Below are 21,197 nucleotides of genomic sequence, written 5' to 3' on the forward strand. Positions count from 1 at the left end.
AAAAATAATAAAATAAAATAAAAATTTTAAAAAAAGAAAGCAAATACCCTGGAGACAACACTCCAGAAGAAATATATTGATGAGGAGCAACTTGAACAGCCATGGAAGAAAATGTAAAAGATAGAAGAAAGAATTGATAGAACAGATAAAGATCTACAAGAACTTAAAAAACTGTCATAAGGAAAAGAGGGTACAGTCAACACAGTACTAGAAATAACAGAAAAGCATGAAACTGCAATCCAGAATATTAAAACCAAAATACAGAAGTGTGCAACATGCTGGTAGAACAAAAAGGCACAACTGAAGAAATGAAACAGAGGGTCAGTAAGTTGGAAGACAAAAGCTTCACTGAAAACATAATTGAAGAAAAATCAGAGATGAGACATAAAGAAAATTAAGAAAACATTAGAATCATGTGGGATGACATAAAACAGAATGACATATGTATGACTGGAATTCTAGAACAGGGGAATTACAGGGAAATCACTGAGAAAGTAGTGGAAGAAATACTAGAAGAAAACTTTCCAGGGTGAAAAGAAAACTTATTGATTGGGAACAAACATTTGGCAATACCATCTCAGACAAGAGTCTCATGATGAGAGTTTATAGAATACTGCTGGCGTCCCCAAGAAAAAGTCTGATAATTCAATTATAAAATGGGCAAAGACATGGAAAGAATTTTCACAGAGGAAGATAATTCAAATGGCCAACAGACATATGAAGAAGTGTTGCAAATCACTGACAATAATAGAGACATAAATCAAAACCACAATGAGATACCATCTTATTCCAGTAGAAGTGGCAAAGTTGAACATGACAGCAAGTAATAAATGTTGGAGAGGATATGGTGAGATAGAAAATCTTTTACATTGTTGTTGGGATTGTACAATGGTATAACCACTCTGGAAGGCAGTTTGGTGCTTCCTCAAAAAGCTGAACATAGAAATTCCACATGAACCAGTTATTCCATTGCTTGGAATATACCCTAAGAAAATGAAAACTGAGGCTCAAACAGAAACTTGTACACCAGTGTTCATAGCAGCATTCTTCACTATCACAAGAACATGGAAACAGCCCAGACGTCCAACCACAAACGAATGGATTGAGAAGTTGTGGTACATTCATACAATGGAATACTATGCACCACACAGGAGCAATGATTTTGTAAATTACTACCTAACTTGGAAGGGACTGTAGAACATTATGCTGAGTGAACTAACACAGTCTTACAAGAACAAATACTGTATAAAAACCATTATTGTAGAATGAATATGAGGATCCACGACAGGGGGAGGGTGGAAATAGAGGGGTGAGGATGGAAGAGTGTAGGGTGTTAATCATAGGGTTGCACAATTTGATGGGTGGTTGGGGTGAAGGAAAGGGAAAGGATCTTTTGTGAAAAAGAATGTATTAAAACTTTATAAATAAATCAGAGTAATAACAACAACAAGAGAGCTCTGCTAGCCTAGTGGACATAAAATTATGCTACCAACCCAAAGGTGGGTGATTTTAATCTGCAGCCCTCAGGCCTGGTTTTAATTATTTTTGGTCAAACATTTTTCTAAGTGGTATAGCACTGGTCTGCCCATTTGCTGTACAGAGATAATCATGCGGTTACTGTGATTCCAAACACTGTGACACTGATGTGTCAAATGCGATAATGGTTACCCATGGCAGACAGTGTATGGTGGAGTTCCCCGATTAAAACAAGCTTGGGAGTAGGAGTGAAATTCACTTCTGAAGTAGCTTGCCTCCAGAATCTCTCTGAACTTGGAGAAATGATGAAAGTTATACAAGGGTTCAGGTTTTTTCATTCATAGGGTCACTATGAGTCATCTATGACTTGATGGCACATAACAACAACAATAATACAAAAAATGTCAAAAAAACAAAAAGTAGGAGGAAATACTTCCTGGTGAATTCTATGGGCGCCTTTTACCCCATTATTAAAACCAGACAAAGACTTAACAAGGAAAGATAACTATGGAACAACAGCTTTTATGCATATAGATGCAAAAATTATCAATAAAATACTAGCAAGTCAAATCTAGCAATGCATAAAAGTGATTAAATACCATGAGCAGGTGAGATTTATCTAGGTTATTCAAGTTGTATCATTAGAAAAAAGAACAAAAATTACATCATTATTCAGTATACATACCAAAGGCATTTGACAAATGTCAGTACTGCTTAATAAAAAAGACACTCAACAAACTAGGAATAATAGGGAACTTCCTCAAATTGCTGAAGGTATCTACAAAAAAATCCCAGATCTAAAATTATACTTGATGGTAAAAGACTGAATGCTTTCCTAAGACCAGAGGATCAAAACAAATATATTCCATCTCCCCACTTTTCTCTGATACTGTACATTTAGATGTGAAAAACATAATTCAGCTTCAACTCAACTCAGTTGTCTGTCAAGTCAGTTACATCTCACAGTAGTCTTCAATTATGTTTCTGAGACTGTAACTTGCAACAGGAGGAGAAAGCTTATCTTTCTCTTTTAGAGTCACTGGTGGATTTGAATAGCCATGTAGTCTTTGGATTAGCAGTGTAACTCTTTTCAGACAAAGGCATCAGAGAGCACAAAGTAAAGCTTTTTTTACAGATGGCATGAATCTCAGGCTATTTACTCAGCATACATATTAAATATTTATCTTGAAAGGATATAACACTTAAATCACACCTTCCATGATTTAAACCATGTTCGAACAACTGCTTCTTGTTTTATGTACAGATTCTATGTGAGCACACGTAAGTGTTGTGGGCTTCCCATTCTTCTCAATGCTATTCATAATTTATTATGATTCACACAATTGAATGTCTTTGCATAGTCAATAAAGCACTTTGACATTGCTGATATCAGATGGATTTGGGCTGAAAGCAAAGAATACCAGGAGAATGCCTATTGGTGTTTTATTGACTGTTGTTGTTATGTGCCATCAAACCACCTGAGACTCATAGCGACCTGATGTACAATAACTCTAAAGCCTACCCTGTCCTGAGTCAGTCTCACTGACTCTGACACACCTACTCCCGTTGCCCCAGTTACTGTATCAATCTATCTTATCATGGGCCTTCCTCTCCTGTGATGTCCCTTCACCCTTCTGAGCATAATGTACTTCTCCAAAGTCCTTCCTGGCCACGTGCCCAGAGTATGTGAGATGGAGCTTTAAAATCATAGTCACCAAGAAGAAACTTGGTTCACCCTCTCCAAGACAGACCTATTTGTTTTCTTGGCAGTCCATGTTATGTTCAAGACTTTTCTCCTGCACCACAACTCAGAAGCATCAATTCTTCTTTTGTCATCCTTAGTCTCTGATGCATAGCAAGTAATTGTGAAGACCATGGACTGGATCAGGTGCACCTTATTCTCTAGATTGATGTCATTGCTTCTCAGTACTCTGGAAAAGTCTCTGAAAGCAGATTTACCTAATGCAATTTGCCTTTTTATTTCCTGACTGCTGGTGCCAACAGTGTTGATTGTGGAGCCGAGCAAGCTATAACTGTTAGCAATCTCAATCTCTTCTCCATCCATCATAGTGCTGCCAATTGGCCAAGTGGTGAGAGTCTTTGTCTTCTTGATGTTGATCTTCAATCCATATTGAAGACTACAGTTCTTGACCTTCTGCAACAAGTGCTTCAGGTCCTCCTTAGATTCAGCAAGCAAGGTAGTGTTATCTGCATAATGTAGGTTGTTGATGAGTCTTCTTCCAATCTTGATGCCACATTCCTCCTCATATAGCCCAGCCTCCCAAATGATCTGTTCAGCATATAGACTGAAAAGATAAGAAGACAGGATACATCCCTGATGCACTCCATCCCTGATTTTGAACTATGAGTGTTTCCCTGCTGTGTTCTGAGGACTGCTTCCTGGTCAAGCGTTCTGGGATTCCCATTCTCCTCAAGGTTAACTGAAATTTGTTGTGCTCCACAGTCAATGAAATAGATATCCCTCTGGTTCTTTTTACTTTCTGCCAAGATCCATCTGACATTGGTGATAATGTGTCTCTAGTGCCATGGCTTCTTCTAAACCCAGCTTGTATTTCTCTGTCAATATATTGTTTAAGTTGTTCCTGGACAATCTTCAGCAGGATTTTGCTTGCATGTGATATGAGTGATATTTTACAATCCTACACTCTGTCAGTTCACCTTTTTTTGCAATGGGAATAAATATGCATCTCTTTCAATCAGTTGGCCGTGTAGTTGTCCTCCAGATTTCTTGGCACAATCTGGTGGGCATATCCAGGGCAACATCTGTTTGTTAAAATGTCAATTGGTATTCCATCAATTCCTGGGGAATTTTTTGCCAAGTTCTTCAGAGCAGCCTGAACTTCCTCCTTCATCACCATTACCTCTTGATATGTTGGTTCTTGAAAATCTTCTGTCAGCCAATTCTTTTTGGTATAGTGACTCTGTATACTTCTTCCATCTTCTTTCATTACTTTCGGGATCATTCAATACTCTGCCCATAGCATCCTTAAGTATTGTGACTTGAGGCTTGAATTTGTTTTTTTTTTGTTCCTTCAGCTTAAGAAATGTGAGTACGATCCTTCTGCTTTTCAGACTCCAGTTCTTTGCACATTTCATTATAATACTTTGTTTTGTCTTCCTGTGCTGATCTTTGACATTTTCTATTTAGCTTCTTAACTTCTTGATTTCTTGATTTCTTCCCTTTGCTTTGGCTTCTTGGCACTCTAGTGCAATATTCAGAGTCTCTTCTGACATCCATTTTGGTCTTTTCTTTTTCTTCTGTCTTTGTAATGACCTTTTGCATTCTTCGTAGATGATAGCCTTGATTTCTCTCACAGCTCATTTGGTCTACATTCATTAGTTTTCAAGGCCTCAAACCTGTTCCTGAGTCGGTTTTTAAATTCAGATTGGATAGCCTCAAGGTCAAATTTTATTCCTGTGGATTTGATTTGACCTTCTTTGACTTTAATTTGGACTTGCATATGAGTAGTTGATGGTCTTTTCCACAATCAGTACCTGGTCCAGTTTTCACAGCATTTGACTTTGTGGTGTTAATCACAACAAATTATTATAAAAATTGAAAAAAGGAAATCCCTGAACACTTAACCATACTCATGTGAAACATAAACCTAGGCCAAGAGGCTGTTATGTGAACAGAGCAAGGGAACACTATGTGGTTTAAAATTAAGAAAGGTGTGTGTCAACGTTGGATCCTTTCTTCATACCTATTCAATTTAAATACTGAAAAAAAAGTTTGAGAAACTGGAATTTATGCATGTGTATGCTGGCAATCTGTACACTGAGAAAATTATTCACGAAACTGGACTCTATGAAGAATATGGCATCAGAGTTGGAGAAGACTCATCAATAACATTCACTTTGCAGGTGACACAACCTTGCTTGCTGAAAGTGAGGAGGTCTTGAAGTACTTATTGGAGAAGGTCAAAGATTGCAGCCTTCAATATAGTTTGCATCTCATTGTCAAGAAAACAAAAATTTTTGACACTTAACCAACAGACAACATCATGACAGACAGAGAAAAGATTGAAACTATCAATGGCTTCATCATACTTGGAGCTACAATTAATATCCTTGACACTAGCAGTCAGGATATCAAGAGACATATTGCACTGGAGAAATATGCAGTCAGAGTCCTCTCCAAATCATTGAGGAGCAATGACGTTAGTTTGAAGACTAAGGTATGCTTGATTCAGGCCATAGTCTTTTCAATCACTTGTTATGCATCTGAGAACTAGACAATGAAGAAGGATGACAGGAGAAGAATTGATGTCTTTGACCTGTGGTGTTGGGGAAGAGTACTGGATATCCCATGGACTTCCAAAAGAACAACTATGTCTTGGAGAAGGTGCAGTTAAAGTTCTACTTGGAGGCAAATATGATAAGGCTTTATCTCTCATACTCTGAGCATGTTACTAGAAGAGGCTATTCTTTAGAAAGGGACATCATGCTTGGGAAGGTGGAGCTACAGGGAAAGAGAGGATGACCCTTGGAAAGATTTACTGACACAGTGACTGCTGCAAATGGCTCCAGTATTTCAGAAATTATGAGGATGGCACAGGGTTCAGCTCTATTGTTCATGCGGTCGTTATGAGTTGTACTTGACATCGTGGCACCTAACAACAATAATTTTATTCTTGACAACTTCCAATTTCCCTAGTTTCATACTCTATACAGTCCACCTTCCAATTATTAATGGTTATTTATAGTGATATCTTCCTCATAGTGAGTCTTGTACATCAGCAAATGAAAATTCTTCATTAGATGAAAGCCTTAATCCATCTATGCTATTAAAATAGACTCAACTTTGACGGGCAGCTCTTCTCCTATCATATTTTGAGTGCCTTTCAACCTGAGAGGCTCATCTCTCAGCATTTTACTGGACAATGTTCCTCTGCTATTAACTCTTTTATCCTTGTTGTGTACCATCAAGTTGAGTACGACTGGCACAGGAGAAGATTACACTTCTTCCTCCAAAGGAGCATCTGGTGGATTCAAACTTGGTGCCTTCGGGATTGCTGCACCACTTCTTGCCACTAGGCCACCGGAGTTCTCTGTTAACATGGTTTTTGAGGGTTCATCATTTCTATCTTGGTTTGGAATCTCTGCTGGAATTAGTCTATCATAGGTGATCCCAGTGATATTTGAATTATGGTGACCTATCTTCTACCATCACACAAAAGGCAAGTCACCACAGTATGACAAATCGATAGATAAGTGGTGTGACCTTGGCACTAGGTTTTAGTTTTGACAGCAAAAGCACAAGGAACCAAAGAAAAAAATAGATAATGGCCAATAATTAAATTTAAAAATTCACAGCAGCATTAACCATCAGGAAAATGCAAATCCAAACCACAGTGAAGTACCACTTCATACCCATAATAGGAATGCTACTGTCATAGTAAAAAAAGTCAAAGAACAAGTGTTGGCCAGAACTAGGAGAAATCAGAATCTTCATTCTTTGTTAATGGAGATGCAGCCACTTTGGAAGATAGTCTGGTAGTTCTTCAAAGGACAAAACATAGTCTTAAAACGTGATTCAGCCACAACAAAATAAAGGTAAACAACCCAATTGAAAAATGTGCACAGGATATGAACTGACACTTCCCCAAAGAAGACATTCAGATGGTGAACAAACACATGCATAAATATTAAAACTCACTAGCTCTAAGAAAGATGCAAATCAAAACAACTATGAGCTATCATCTCACCCCAGTAAGAATAGCAAAATTTAACAGAGCAGCATACAACAAATATTGGGGAGGTTGTGGAGAAACTGGAACCCTTATTCACTGTTGGTGGTAGTGTAAAATGATTCAACCACTATGGAAGGCTGTATGGTACTTTCTCAAAAAGTTGCAAATGGAAATACCATTTGACCCAGCAATTCCACTATTGGGAATTTACCCTAAAGAAAATATAATTGCCACCCATGCAGATATATGCACACCGATGTTTATTGCTGATTTGTTCACAATAGCAAAAAGTTAGAAACAGCTCAAGTGCCTATTAACAAATGAATGGATAGAGAAGAAGCTGTGGTATATTCACACAAAGAACTAATGAAATATTATACAAAATGGGTGACCATGGAGGACATTACGCTGAGTGAAATATCTCAGTCAAAAAAAGACAAATACTGCATAATGCCATTGTTAAAGAACAGAACTTATATAGCGGCTGGGGGGAAACTAAGAAAAGAAGGGGATAAATAATGTACAGAGCATTGCAGCAGATGAGGGAGAGAACTGTATAAAAGGAATACATGATTAGGTATTATTGGCATGACAAGAGTCCAAAATAAGAGTTGCATAATAAAGTTTTGCATATGTGGGGAACTGTATAAAAAGGAAAGACCTTTTTTTTCCAAAGAAAAAAGCAAATGGGGGTCGGGATTGGGGTCGAGGAAAATGTGCAACAATGAATGAATGGAAATCCAAGTTCTTGATAAACTTTCATTAAAAGATTAAAAAAAAAACCAACCCCAAAACAACCCATGATTCAGTAATGCTCTGGTGGTATAGAGTTACAGTGGTGTGCTAACCATCAAAATGCATGTGGTTCAAATCCATCAGCTGCTCTATGGGGGAAAGAGGGGCAATCTCTTCCATGCAATTTACAGCTGCTGAAAAACCACTAGAGGCTCAGCTATGAGTTGGTTGCAACTTGACGGTACATTACAACAGAAAAACAATTTTATTTTTAGGCACATACCCAAGAAAAGAGAAAATATATATTCTTTTAAAAGTTTGTGTACAAATGTTTATAGCAGCTTTACTCATAATAGCCAAAAGGTGGAGGGGAAAACAATGTTTGGTAATTACTATAGTACTGCCAATATCAGATGGATCTTAACCGAAAGCTGAAAGTACCAGAGCAGTATCTATCTGTATTTCATTGACTGTGCAATAGCATTTGACTGTGTGGATTCCATCAAAATTGTGGCTAACCTTGAGAAGAATGGGAATCCTAGAACGATTGTGGTCATGTGAAATCTATATTTGGACCTGGAAGCAGTCCTCAGAACAGAATAAGGAAACACAGCATGGTTCAAAATTAGAAAAGGAGTGCATCAGGGATGTGTCCTGTCTCCAGATCTTTTCAAACTGTATGCAGAATAGATCATTCAGGAGGCTGGCTTTATGAGGAGGAATGTGTCATCAAGATTGGAGGAAGACTTGTCAGTAACCTGCGATATGCAGATGACACATCTTTGCTTGCCAAAACTGAGGAGGACCTGAAGCATTTGCTGCAGAAAGTCAAGGACTATAGCCTTCAATATGGCTTGAAGTTCAACATCAAGAAAGCAAAAATTCTCACTATTGGGCCTATTGTCAGTACCATGATAGATGGAGAAGAGATTGAGGTTGTTAACAATTTCATCTTGCTCAGCTCCTCAATCAACACTCTTGGCACCAGAAGTTAGAAAATCAAAAGATAATTGCACTGGGGAAGTCTTCTGTCAGGGACTTTGCTAAAGTGCTAAAAAGTAATGATGTCAAGCTAGGGACTAAGATGCACCTGATCCAGGTCATGGTCTGTGCAATTACTTGCTATGCATCAGAGAGCTGGAAGAGAGAAGAAATGATGCATTTGAGTTGTGGTGCTGGAGAAGAGTCTTGAACATACCATGGACCACCAAGAAAACAAATACACCTGTCATGAAGAGAGTGAAACCAAGTCTCTCCTTGGAGGCTAGGATTTTGTGGTGTTCCCCCCCCCCAAAGTGCAAAATGATGTTTTATTAGTAAGTATGGTCTTTTTCTTAAACCAAGTTTCTAAAACATGGCTCTACCGCCTCAATAACTTACAAAGTCTTTTAAAAACACTTTATAAACATGTTACTCTATGCAAATATAAAGTATCATTACTCAGAAGGTAGCTCATACTTGCTTAGAATGCAGCACAGTCGTGTGGATTCCAGATAAGCCTGGGTTCCATGTGCCACAAGGGGCTGGGTTGTGTATGGCAATGTGACAGAAGTCTGCCTCAGAACTAGCTCCCTGGAACCGAGGGTCCTTCCTGGGTTTTCCTCTGTGGAGGTGTTCCTTATCTCTGTATCAGCTGTGACTCTATGGTTCCTGGCAGCTGCCAGTGAAGGCATGTTTCTAGAGGCTTCTAGACATCCCTCTCCCACTGTTATGCCCACCTTCCCTGCATGCACAGGGCATCTAGGATTTTGAAGCTCCATCTCACATACTTTGGGCACGTGGTCAGGAGAGAACAGTCCTTAGAGAAGGACATCATTCTTGGAAGGATGGAGGGACAGCAGAAGAGAGAAAGACCCCGGGTGAAATTGATTGACACAGTAACTGGGGTAATGAGGGTGGGTGTATTGGAGTCAGTGAAACTGGCTCAGGATATGGTAGGGTTCAGAGGTGTTGTACATAAGTTTGATATGAGTCACAGTCAACTTGATGGTACATTACAACAACAATGACAACATAGTATATTTATATGTGAAAATGGTATTCTGCCATAAAAAGGATGAGTAACTGAGACATACTATAACATGAACAAAGTTTCAAAATACATTTATAAAAAAAGAAGATAGTCACAGATACAAACACACAAATACACTCTGAAAATTTGTGTTGAGGGCATCTGACCTCCTCTCATGTTATAGAGGGGAAAGAGAATCAAGATCATGAGTCTAAGGCTGATTCCCAGACAGATGTTTCTCCTCTTTCCAATCTTTTCACCAACTGTAGTCTTCCCTCAGCACTCTAGTTCTGTTTGTTTCAATAATTTGTGGCAATGACCACATAGAACTTACAGACAGTACTCACAATTATGGAGTTTATTATGGAAGTAACAGGTTACAACATAGGATCAGAAAAGACTCAGGATACAATTTCTTCCTATCAAGACAGACACTTCTTACTGGAATACAAGTCTTCAAATCAGGATAGTGTCTGTTTGCTTTCTGCTGAATTCTGTTCATAATTTTCTCAGACAAGTGCCAAAAATCTCTTTTCTTGCACTGACAAGTGTCTTGACGCATCCTACTCTGCTAGGCACACCTCAGCCTGAAGGTGTTCAACTCTCTCACTTCATAGGTCAGTAAGCCCAGTTTCATTCATTCATCACCCCCTTCTACCAAAAAGTCCCTTGACCCAGGATGCTCAGCTTTCTCGATTCACAGACTGAGAAGTCCACTGTGTCCTCTTCTGCTGGTCTTCTGGCTTTCTGTTATTTACTATCTGTTGAGATTGCCACAGCTTCTTACTGTCTAGCACGATCTCTAGGGCTATAGCAATCTGTTTCCTGGGCCTAGGAGATTCTCAGCACAGGAACTATGGATTCAAATGACTTGCTTTGTTCCTGGCTCTTCTTTTTTTTTTTTTAATTTTATTATTTTTGTGTGAGTGTACCATCAAATCACATCTGACTGGTACAGGAGGAGATTGTCCCTCCTTCCTCGGCAGAGCATCTGGTGGATTCGAACCATGCGCCTCTGGGATTGTAGTTGCAGCTCCTTGCCACTAGGCCACCAGAGCTCCCCCCTGGCTCTTCTTTTGTGGTGGTAGTGACATCCTCCTTTCGGCTCTGAGATGGCTTTTAAGACTAAAGGAATGATATGACCGACAAGTACCCTTGTTTGGGACCCATTGTTTTTATGTGCTATGGAGTCGAGTATGATTCATAGAAAGCCTATGAACCCTGTCCTATCCTCCACTTCCTCCTCCTCATCTCTGACATCCTTTAACCTATTGCTGTAGTCATTCTGTCAATCCTAGTTTTTAATGTCTTCCAACTTGAGAGCTCTACCTTTAGTGCTATATCTAACTGTTAAACTGTTTAACTCTGCTCATTTGTTCTGGGAGTTTTCAAAGACGTGTTATTTCAGAAGTGGATGGTTAATCTTTCTTTCTTTCTTTTTTTTTTTTTTTGGTTAATCTTTCTTGATAGTCTGTTTTAATCTGGGATATCCACTTTAGTACAACATCTGACAGATAAGCATTGTACCTATAAGAGTAGATTTAGATAAGCAAGCAAATACATATGTATCTAAGTTATTAAGAGCAGTAACGTGGACATCATGCCCCCAATACAAGAAACTGTTGAGTTGTTCCACCATATTTATTATAGTTCCACCCCTACAAACATGTCACGAGCCTTTTTTTTTGTATTATTAGCAAGTTGTCCAAGCCCCTTGGTCCACTATGGCCTAAGCACCTTATTTGCATAGTTCTACCTAATCTTTTTGGTGAGAGTTACAGGATCATGGCTAGAAATGCCATATGAAAGTATAATTCTATTTATATGAGATGTCCAGGATAAGCAAATACATTAGAACAGAAAGTAGATAAATGATTCTTTAGGACAAGGTATGGCTAGTGGAAGAATAGGGGCATGCTAAGGGGCATGGTTTTCAAGAGTCATCTGAGAAGAAATGTTCTAAAATTTATTGTGATAATGGCTGTACAAGGGAGTGCTGGTGGCCTAGTGGTACAGAGCTGTGCTACCAACCCAAAGACATGTAGTTCAAATCCACCAACTGCTCCATTGAAGAAGGATAGGCAATGTCTTCCTGTGTGATTTACATCCTCTGAAAAACCTGCTGAAGGGTCAGCTATGAGTCAGTTCCAACTGATCAGCACATAACAACAATGGCTGCCCAAATAAAACTGAACTGTACACATTAAATAGGTAAACTGTATAGTATGATAACTCAACAAAGTAGTTATTAAATAAAGTCAGTAAGTATGTCATCCAGCAGGTCACCGGTAACCCAGCCAAAGTGATTTCAGTGCCAAGCTGGAGTGCGAGCAAGTGACAGACTGAGAAACTAATGGAAGCAAAGAGAAGATACGTGGAGGAGACCTGGAAGCTACAATTGCCATGAAAGTGGAATTTGATGGGAAGGAGGAGTTAGGGGTTGTATTCTGCAGAGCCCCATAGACACCATTACACAGCTCAAACTTGCAATCTGGTGCTCCATATGTTAGCAAGCCTCTCCAGCCTCCTTTTCCTTATGCTGGTCAGACCAGCCAGGCCAGTCCTTTATACTTTTAAGACTTAGCCACCTGGAAAGACTTGCCACACCCTATCTCATCATAGCCCTTCCCTGGAGATGTCAGCTCCACTGATTTGTCCCTTTTCAGCTTGCTTTCACACAGAATGTGAGACAGCATTACCATATTTTATTTTACAGCTCTGGGTGGCACAGTCTACCGGGAGTTGTATTGCTAACCTAAAGGGAGCCAGTTTGCATCCACCAGCAGCTTTGCAGGAGAAAGATGGGAAATTCTCTCCCATTTGATTTACAGCCTCTGAAAAACATGCTGGAGGGTTAGCTATCGGAGCAGTTGAAGCAGTTGGCTCCAATTTTAATAACTTGGATGCAACTTGTAAGCATGGGGAGGATGCAGGCACACACACAGAAAGAGCTTCCCCAATGTATCAAGACAAGAGGAACTAGCATGGTTCCATTTGCTCAGCAGTCCCCTTCTAGGTGTCTTTTAGGTTTCTGGGAATTCCAGGGGATACTGCAGGTAAGCTCAGGTTCAATTCCAAGAAGGTACCACACAGTCTTGATGATATGCAATGTCTTTCCTCAGCTGCTTTTCTGGTTGCTCTCTGCCTCTCAGTGAAGGTGCAAGTTCTGCTAGTGTTGGTTATCTTTGTCAGAAGGATCCCTGAGTACAACCGCTCAGGTACCCCTGCCTCTCCCAATTGGCAATTGTTATTGTTAGGTGCTGTCGAGTATGACTCATAAGCGACCCTATGAACAAAAGATCTGAACCCTGTTCTATCCTGTGCCACCCTCCCACTTCCTGACACACAAGAGCCCATTGCAAGTGTCACTGGGTCAGTCCACTTGATTGAGGGTTTTCCTCTCCTTCGCTGACCCTCCACCCTTCCCAGCATCATGTCCCTTTCCAAGGAATAGCCCCTTCTAGCAACATACCTAAAGTATGTGAGGTGAAGTCTCATCATTCTGCCTATTTTGGGTTTGGGGTTTTATTTTTGTTGTTTTTGTTTCTAAGGATCAGCTTTGCTCTTATGCTTTTTATGGAGTTAATTACAAAACCAGCTAGTACTGAGCTCTAGATATGTCCTAGCAGAGACACTACATTGACCTCAGCCTCAAGGTGTTACCTCTTATGAGACATGCACTTAAGTGGGTCACTAATTTTTCCGTTAAGTTGAATGAGTCTTCTCAAACTGTCCTGAATGCAACTTGAAAGTCCTAAGTCTTAGTCTCCCTCGCAACCTGACACTTACCTGTGTATACAACAAGCCACTTATTTCCAGAGGAACTGAGGCAGTGTCACTGCCACCAACTATACCCTCATTATTGTGTTCTTGGTAGAGACCATGGGGATTTCTCAACCATAAACAGGAATCTCAGATTCTCTGGTGCTGAGCTCGAGAGCTGATTTGGGAATAGGAGATTTACTCACCAAATGCATCCATTTAACCTTCTCTGTAACCATGACCTGTTATTCAGACTTGTACAGGCTGGTGAACAAAGTATGGCTTTTCTTGTTTCATTGCATCTGGGTGTCTAGGAAAGCCACATTTCCCCTTGATGCTTATGTGTTGCCTACACATGCCCACCATTCTGTTCAGCCCAGAGCCAGCAAATGAGAAATATCTATTATTCTTGGGCCCCAATGTTATCAAAAGAGTACAACTTCTATGAGGATGGGGTTAAGGTACGCATGTCATCTTCTGCATACTCTGTCTTCCTGTTGGAGAACAAAAGAGGCAGACAATATAAAGACTCTGAAAAGCTTGCAATAAAGAATGGTATTTGGCTTTCTGAATCGCACACACACAGTGTTCCAAATACATATTTTTGCAAGATTCGTTTTGCCCACCATCATCTTGGGAAACGTTTGTCCCCAGAATAAAGTTCAAAAGTTCCCATTGGTAGTTGGGAAGTCCCATTAGCCTGCAAGTCTCATTAGCCACTTTTCCTAAATGAGTTGTTCTTCTCGTTATCGTCCATGTCGACCTCCTCCAAGGCTGAGCCTGCCTGTAGCTACCCCCACCTACTGGGGTGCAAGTGTCCTTAGCCACTTGTTGCCTTAACCATCAAGGAACCCTGCTCTTCACCTCATAAACACAAATGATACTCACTTCAGTATCCCAGTCCTCCCACACAGCTTTCTAGAGCATTCTTTGCTATGCTGAATTGCTACTTTGGGACCTTAGCATGGGATACCATACCTGGCAAGAAGCCTAGAAGCAAGAAGTGGGCCTTGAATGGTTCTCTGAATTTAAATCCCCTCTTTCAGTTCTGCTACCCAGAGGCACCAAAAGCAAAGGGTAAAATTGAGGTAGGGGAGGGGCAACAGGCGGGGACTTCTGTGCGTTAGGCCCCAAGGCTACAGACACCTTTAACTCCTGCAGTTGTCAATGAAAGATTTAAGGTCCTTCTTAGAGAGAAGCCCCCACCTCCACCTGACCCCCACTTTCGCCTCAGACACTTTCTCCATAAGGGACTTGGCCACTTCTCAAAACTCTGGCACATCCTGGCTGGAGCTGGCTGTGGGCCGGGCACCCCCCGGGCAGCCGGGCAGGGCGGGGTGTCCTGGACAGCCGCGGATGGGCCTCACACCCAGGCTGGGCCAGGACACCCCGTCCTTGGCCGAGGCCCAAACCGGCTCTGTTTACAGAATCTGTCAGCTCTTTCCCCCTCTCCCCCACCCGTCACTTCCCCTACAGTCCTGGGGGCTGGGAACGGCTGCCAAATCTCAGGCTGGCCCCTCACCCACCCCTCTTCTGGACTTCTACGACCCATCCGCCCCCGACTCCAGACGACGAGCTCCCTCTTCAAAGCGTTAAGTGGCACTCCACCCCGGTGAAATCCGCACTTGAAAAGAGAAACCTGCAGAACGCTTACGCCCAAGGAAAGTTTAGCGCTGTGCGGGCCGGCGTGGGGAAGGTTTTAGGTGCACACCTCCAGCCAGCCCGAAAGGAGCTCCCTGCTGCTCCCGACCCCAAACCCAAGGGCCCGGGAGAGGTTTCCCACAGCTGCCTCGCGGCGGCTGGGGCTTTCGGAGAAAGCTATGTTTCGCGATAAGGCCAACTGCCGCGGGCCCGCAGTGACTCAGCTCCCGCCGCGGCAGGGCCGCCCCGCAGGCCGCCGGGGAGCGGGACAGGCGGGGCCGGAGCTGAGGCGCCCCCGCCCGGGCCCGCCCCCCCAGCTCCGGGAACCGCGGCCCGCCACCCCCAGCTTCCCAGAGGCTCCCGGATTTCCCACGGGTTTCCCCATATGCCTCAAATAGTAACTGAGGCTGGCATTTGTGGGCCGACGCTCTGATAGATACTTCACGGGCAATCTTTCATTTGTTACCCCCAACCAGCTTAAGAGACAGGAAGGAGTCGCTCAGGAAACTGAGGTTCAGAGAAGCCAAGTCACTTGCTGAAGGTCACACAGCTATGAGAGATAGGGGCTGCAGCTTCCAAAGCCCGAGTTCTAGCTCACCTCTTTCTAGAGGTAATGTCGCACCCTTCCACCTAGCCTTCTCAGGCAAAATCAGGAGGCTGAATAGTCTGGCCTGGGGATTGACTTTATGCAAAAAGATGTTTAATTTGGTATTCTTTTATTTTATTGAATATTTTATCTTGGTTTGGGTGAAAGTTTACTGAGCAGATTAATTTCGCCATTCAATAATTTATACACATTCCATTTCGTGGCAGTTGCAGTATCCTCAATGTAGAAGCTTTCTTCCCTGAGTTCCCCATTTCCACTCATCTTTCCTGCTCCACCCTTCTGAACTTCGTTTTCCACAGCTGCTGCCCTTTATGTGTTGTGTGGTTGATCGTTTTGAGGAGAACTTTTTCATAGGTACTGCTGTTCACTTCATATCCTCACTTTGATTAAAGAGTATCATTGTTTGCTTGAAAGATTGGGATTGGGTTCAATTCCAAGTTTGAAGGGTGTCTAAGGGCCATGGTCTCAAGTTTCACCAGTCTTTATGGAGCCAGTAAGTCTGGTTTTCTTTATGATTTTGAATTCTGTTCTACATTTTTCTCCCATTTTGTCCAGTACTTTCTATTGTGATTCTGCTCAAATTTATTGGTAGCAGGGCACCAGCTAGTTCTTCTCATCTCAGGAGAGTAGGTTGTGCGGTCTATTAAGCCTTTGAACAATTTATTTTCTTGAGCTTCATTTTCTTCACTTTTTCTTGCTCCAGATGCGAAGAGACCAATAGTGTGCGTCGATAGCTGCTCACAAGCTTTTAAGATCCTGGTGGCTACTCACCAAAGTAAGGTGTAGAACATTGCTTTTATGCACTATACATGAGGCTGGACTCTGTGAGGAGGAATGTGGCATCAGGATCAGAGGAAGACTCATCAAGAACCTGTGTTATACAGATGACACAACATTGTTTGCTGAAAGTGAGGAGAACTTGAAACACTTGCTAGAGAAGATAAAGAACTATATCTTTCAATATGGATTATATCTCAACATCAGGAAAACAAAGGTCCTCACCACAGGGCAAATGGTTAATGGATAGATGGAAGATTGAAGCTGCCAATGATTTCATCTTGCTTGGATCAACAATCAACACCTTTTGTACCAGCAGTCAGGAAATGAAGAGATGTATTGCGTTAGACAAATATGCTGTCAGGGACCTCTCAAAAATACTTAAGAGTAATGATGTCAGTTTGAAGACTAAAGTATGACTTATTCTGACCTTGATTTTCTAAATCACCTCAATCAGAGAGCTGAACAATAAGGATGACAAAATAATTGATTTCTTAGAGTTATAGTGCTGGAGAAAAGTGCTGGATATCCCATAGACTGCAAAAAGAACAGTTATATCTTGGGGAAAAAAATGCAGCCTGAGGGCTACATGAAGGAAAAGATGATGAAGCTTCATTTCTCATACTTTGGACATGTTGCCAGGTGAAGCCATTCCTTGGAAAAGAACATCATGCTTGGAGAGATGGAGAATCAGTGAAAGAAAGGAGGAGTCCCAATGAGATGGATTGATAAGAGTGAGTCAGAGATGATGTGGATGGCATAGGTTAGTGCAGAGCTTGGGTCTGTTGTTCTTAGGGTCACTATGAGTCATACTTGACTCAAAAACACCTAACAATAGCAACAACATGCAATTGATAAAGCTGTCCACTGAAACTGTGGCCCTCACATTTCAAGTCTAGTGACTCAATCTCACAATATTTGGTTACGGCTAAGAAGTTTGCAGAAATCAAGCCCTTATTCCACCCCTCCCCTCCTTACCATTTCTATTTCTTTATAGCTTGTGGCAAACACTAATCATGATTTGGAAATCATCCCTTGTATGCTCTGCTTCTTGTTGTTTTGAGTACCACTCATAGTGACCTTGTGAACAACAGAGCTGAACCCTGTCCTATCCTGTGCCATCCTCATCATCTCTGACACATTTGAGCCCATTGCTTCAGTGTGTCAATCCATCTAGTTGAAGGTCCTTCTCCCTTTTGCTGATTTTCCACCTTTCCAAACATGATGCCCCTTTCTAAAGAATAGCCCTTCCTAACAATATACCCAAAGTATGCTAGATGAATTTTTGCTTCTGAGAGCACTCTAACTCTGCTTTCTCCAAGGCATATTTATTTCTTCTTTTGGCAGTCCATGGGGTGTTCAGTACTGTTCTCCAACACCACAACTCAAAAACATCTTCTTCTGTCATCCTTAGTCCAGCTGCCAGATACATAGCAAGTGATTGAAAAGACCATGGCGTGAATCAGGTCCACCTTAGTCTGTAAACAGACATCATTGCTCCACAGTATGCCTAGAAATATTTGTAGCATATAGAAATATATATGTAGATAACTTCCAACTTCTGTCAAACATATGTCTATACTCATGAGCATACTCTTGTTCACCATCCCACCCTGTTCAGCTTACATATCTTTCTATGTATGCACTTAGAAATTATTGATTTTTTAATACAATTAGTGTTTCTCAGTGTTGCCTCAAATATCTTTGTGAGGTAAGTCTTGTTGTTGTTAAGTGCCGTCGAGTCTCAGGCGACTCATAGCAACCCTATGAACCAAAGTCCTGGACATCTATATAACGTTCGTCCTTTTTCCAGGTTCACTGGGTTTTCAGAGGCAAGCTATTATGAAGTGGAAGCCACTCCTGCTTCCAAGCTTGTTTTAATCGGGGAGCTCCACCAAAAACTGTCCACCATGGGTAACCATTCTTGCATTTGACCTATCAATGTCACAGTGTTCGGCTTCACAGCAACCATGAGATGTATGTATATATATATATATATATATATATATATATAATGAGATACTTCTGTATAGCAAGGGGACAGACCAGGGTTACACGACCCTAGAACAATGTTTCACCAAAAACAATTAAAGGCAGGCCTGAGGGCCTCCGAGTAGAGTCACCCCCTTTTGGCTTACGAGCATGGCTTTGGCTTTCTGTCCGCTAGGCGCTCTCTCTCTGTCTGTCTCTCTGTCTCTCTCTCTATGCTAGAGATACGGCTTAGTCTGCTGAATTCTCAGCATGGTTTCAGTAGCTAACACAGTTCCCCAGCCCCAAGCTTATCTTTTACCTTCACCCTGAGGGAAATTCCTCTACTTAAGGCTGGGCCCCTAAGGAATATTGTCATCCCAGTCACCAGCCCTGCCTTCTGTAGAGATGCAATCTCCAGAAAGTCCCTGATTTGCTCACAGATTAGCCACTGAAACCTGGGGCCCTGACCAGCAGAAGCAACTGGCCTTCCCTAATCACTGCCTCCAACTGGCCTCAGCCCACATGGGTTTATGGCCAGGATAGTGTCACAGAAGACCAGGCCGAAGCCTCCAAAGGGGCCAAACAGTAAAAATAAAGCAAAAAACTATCTCTGCACCCTGGGGCTGCCCTGTGAAGGAGAGAGCGGCCTGGGCTGGAGGATCACCTGTGGAAGAACCTTCTGTACCATGCCACACCACACCACACTACACCACACCACACCACACCACACCACACCACACCACACCACACCACACACAATTCCAAAGAAGAGTGGTATTGGGATGAGATAGATGACCTTTCAAGTCCTAAATTCCTCTTTTCTGAGTCAAGCAGTGTCCAAGTGGATAGTTGTGCAGACATTGCTTAAAGGGAAACATTCCCAGACCCTCCCACTTCCTTCCCTGGGCAGTTCAGGGCAGGGGACAGTGCTCTTTGACCTCTTTCTTCTAGAGTTTTGATTTTCCTCCTGGAAACTCAGTCAGTAGTGAGAAAATGTTGGGAAGAAGATAACGCCCACATGTCCTTGCCCCAGATTGCCACTCTGTCTCAGTGGCTAGTATGTGTGTGGGTTCTGGAAGGCTCTGATTCACTGGAAAGAAGAAAGGAGGGTGGGGATGGAAAGTAAGCAGGAGGCTGAGGTAGAAAAGAGAAAGAGGATTGAGTAGGAGGCTGCAGGCAGAGGCTTCTGGTAATAACAAAGATTCTAGTCTGAGATCTGGGCGCTTGTACCCTAAATTAGATACTAAGTGCCACCTCTATGTGCCAGGCACAGCACTAGCTTCTTCCACATTTTGTCAAATGTAGTTTTGCCTATGAGGTTGTTATTGTTGTTGTTAGGTGCCATTGAGTTGACAGTAGGGATAGTGACTCTGTGAACAAAAGATGTGAACACTGACCTATCCTGTATCATCTTTGTCATCTATGCAATCTGTCTCACTGAGGCTCTTTGCCTCCTCCACTGACCTCTGCTTTTCTGAGCTTGATGTCTTTTTCCAAACATTTGGTCCCTCCTAGCAACATGCCTAAAGTATGTGAGACAAAGTTTCTCTCCTGCACCCTGGCTGTACTCTCTCTCAAAGTATTTGTTCTCTTGGCAATTCATGAGTAGGTGCTATTATTACCTCCATTTTACAGATGGCAAAATCAAGGCTTAGAAAGGTTAAGTAACTTTCCATGGGAGGAGGTGGAATTTAGACTCAGTCTGGAGCAATGAGGTCACCAAGATTGATGTCACTCTATGTAGTAACTGATGGTTTCACCCTGTCTAACTCTAAGAATCTTCTTCTGTACCAGAGTACACGGGTTTCTTTTTTGTTTGTCATCAGATTTGATAGTAGAATAATATGCGACAAATGTAGTTGTAGATAGCTTATAAGTAGTATTTCTTAAAACAACTATGAAATATCATCTCACCCCAGTAAGAACAGCAAAATTTAACAGAACAGCAAGCAACAGATGCTGGCAAGGTTGTGGAAAACCTGGAACCCTTATTGGTGGAAGAGTAGAATGGTGTAACTACTGTGGAAGGCTATATGGCGCTTTCTCAAAAAGTTGCAAATAGAGATACCATTTGACCCAGGAATTCCACTACTGGGAATATACCCCAAAGAGACCATAACTGACACCCAAGCAGATATATGCACACCCATGTTTATCGCGGCTTTGTTCACAATAGCAAGGAGCTGGAAACAATCTAAGTGCCTATCAACAAACAAATGGACAGAGAAACTGTGGCATATTCACACAATGGAAAACTATGCTGCATTGAAAAGCAAGGAACTCATGCAATATTCAAAATGGGTGACCCAGGAGGACATTATGCTGAGTGAAGTATCTCAGTCACAAAAGGACAAATACTGCATGGTGCCACTGTTGTAAAACAAGACTGACCTCGGGGTTGGGGGGAGACTGTGAAAGATGGGTTCAATAATGTATACTACATTGAAACAGATGAGGGAGAAAACTGTTTAAAAGGGATATGTGATTAGGTATTTTTGTCATG

General features: G+C 41.7%; 1 pseudogene; it reads right to left on the reverse strand.

Moving 5' to 3' along the window:
* Positions 1–14,455, reverse strand: part of LOC102869050 — a 21,891-nt pseudogene extending 7,436 nt beyond the window's left edge.
* Between the last annotated feature and the right edge of the window lie 6,742 nt (positions 14,456–21,197).

The sequence above is a fragment of the Elephantulus edwardii genome, unplaced genomic scaffold (assembly GCF_000299155.1).
Source record: "Elephantulus edwardii isolate Elephantulus edwardi_28Jun2011 unplaced genomic scaffold, EleEdw1.0 scaffold00064, whole genome shotgun sequence".
Lineage (NCBI taxonomy): Eukaryota > Metazoa > Chordata > Mammalia > Macroscelidea > Macroscelididae > Elephantulus > Elephantulus edwardii.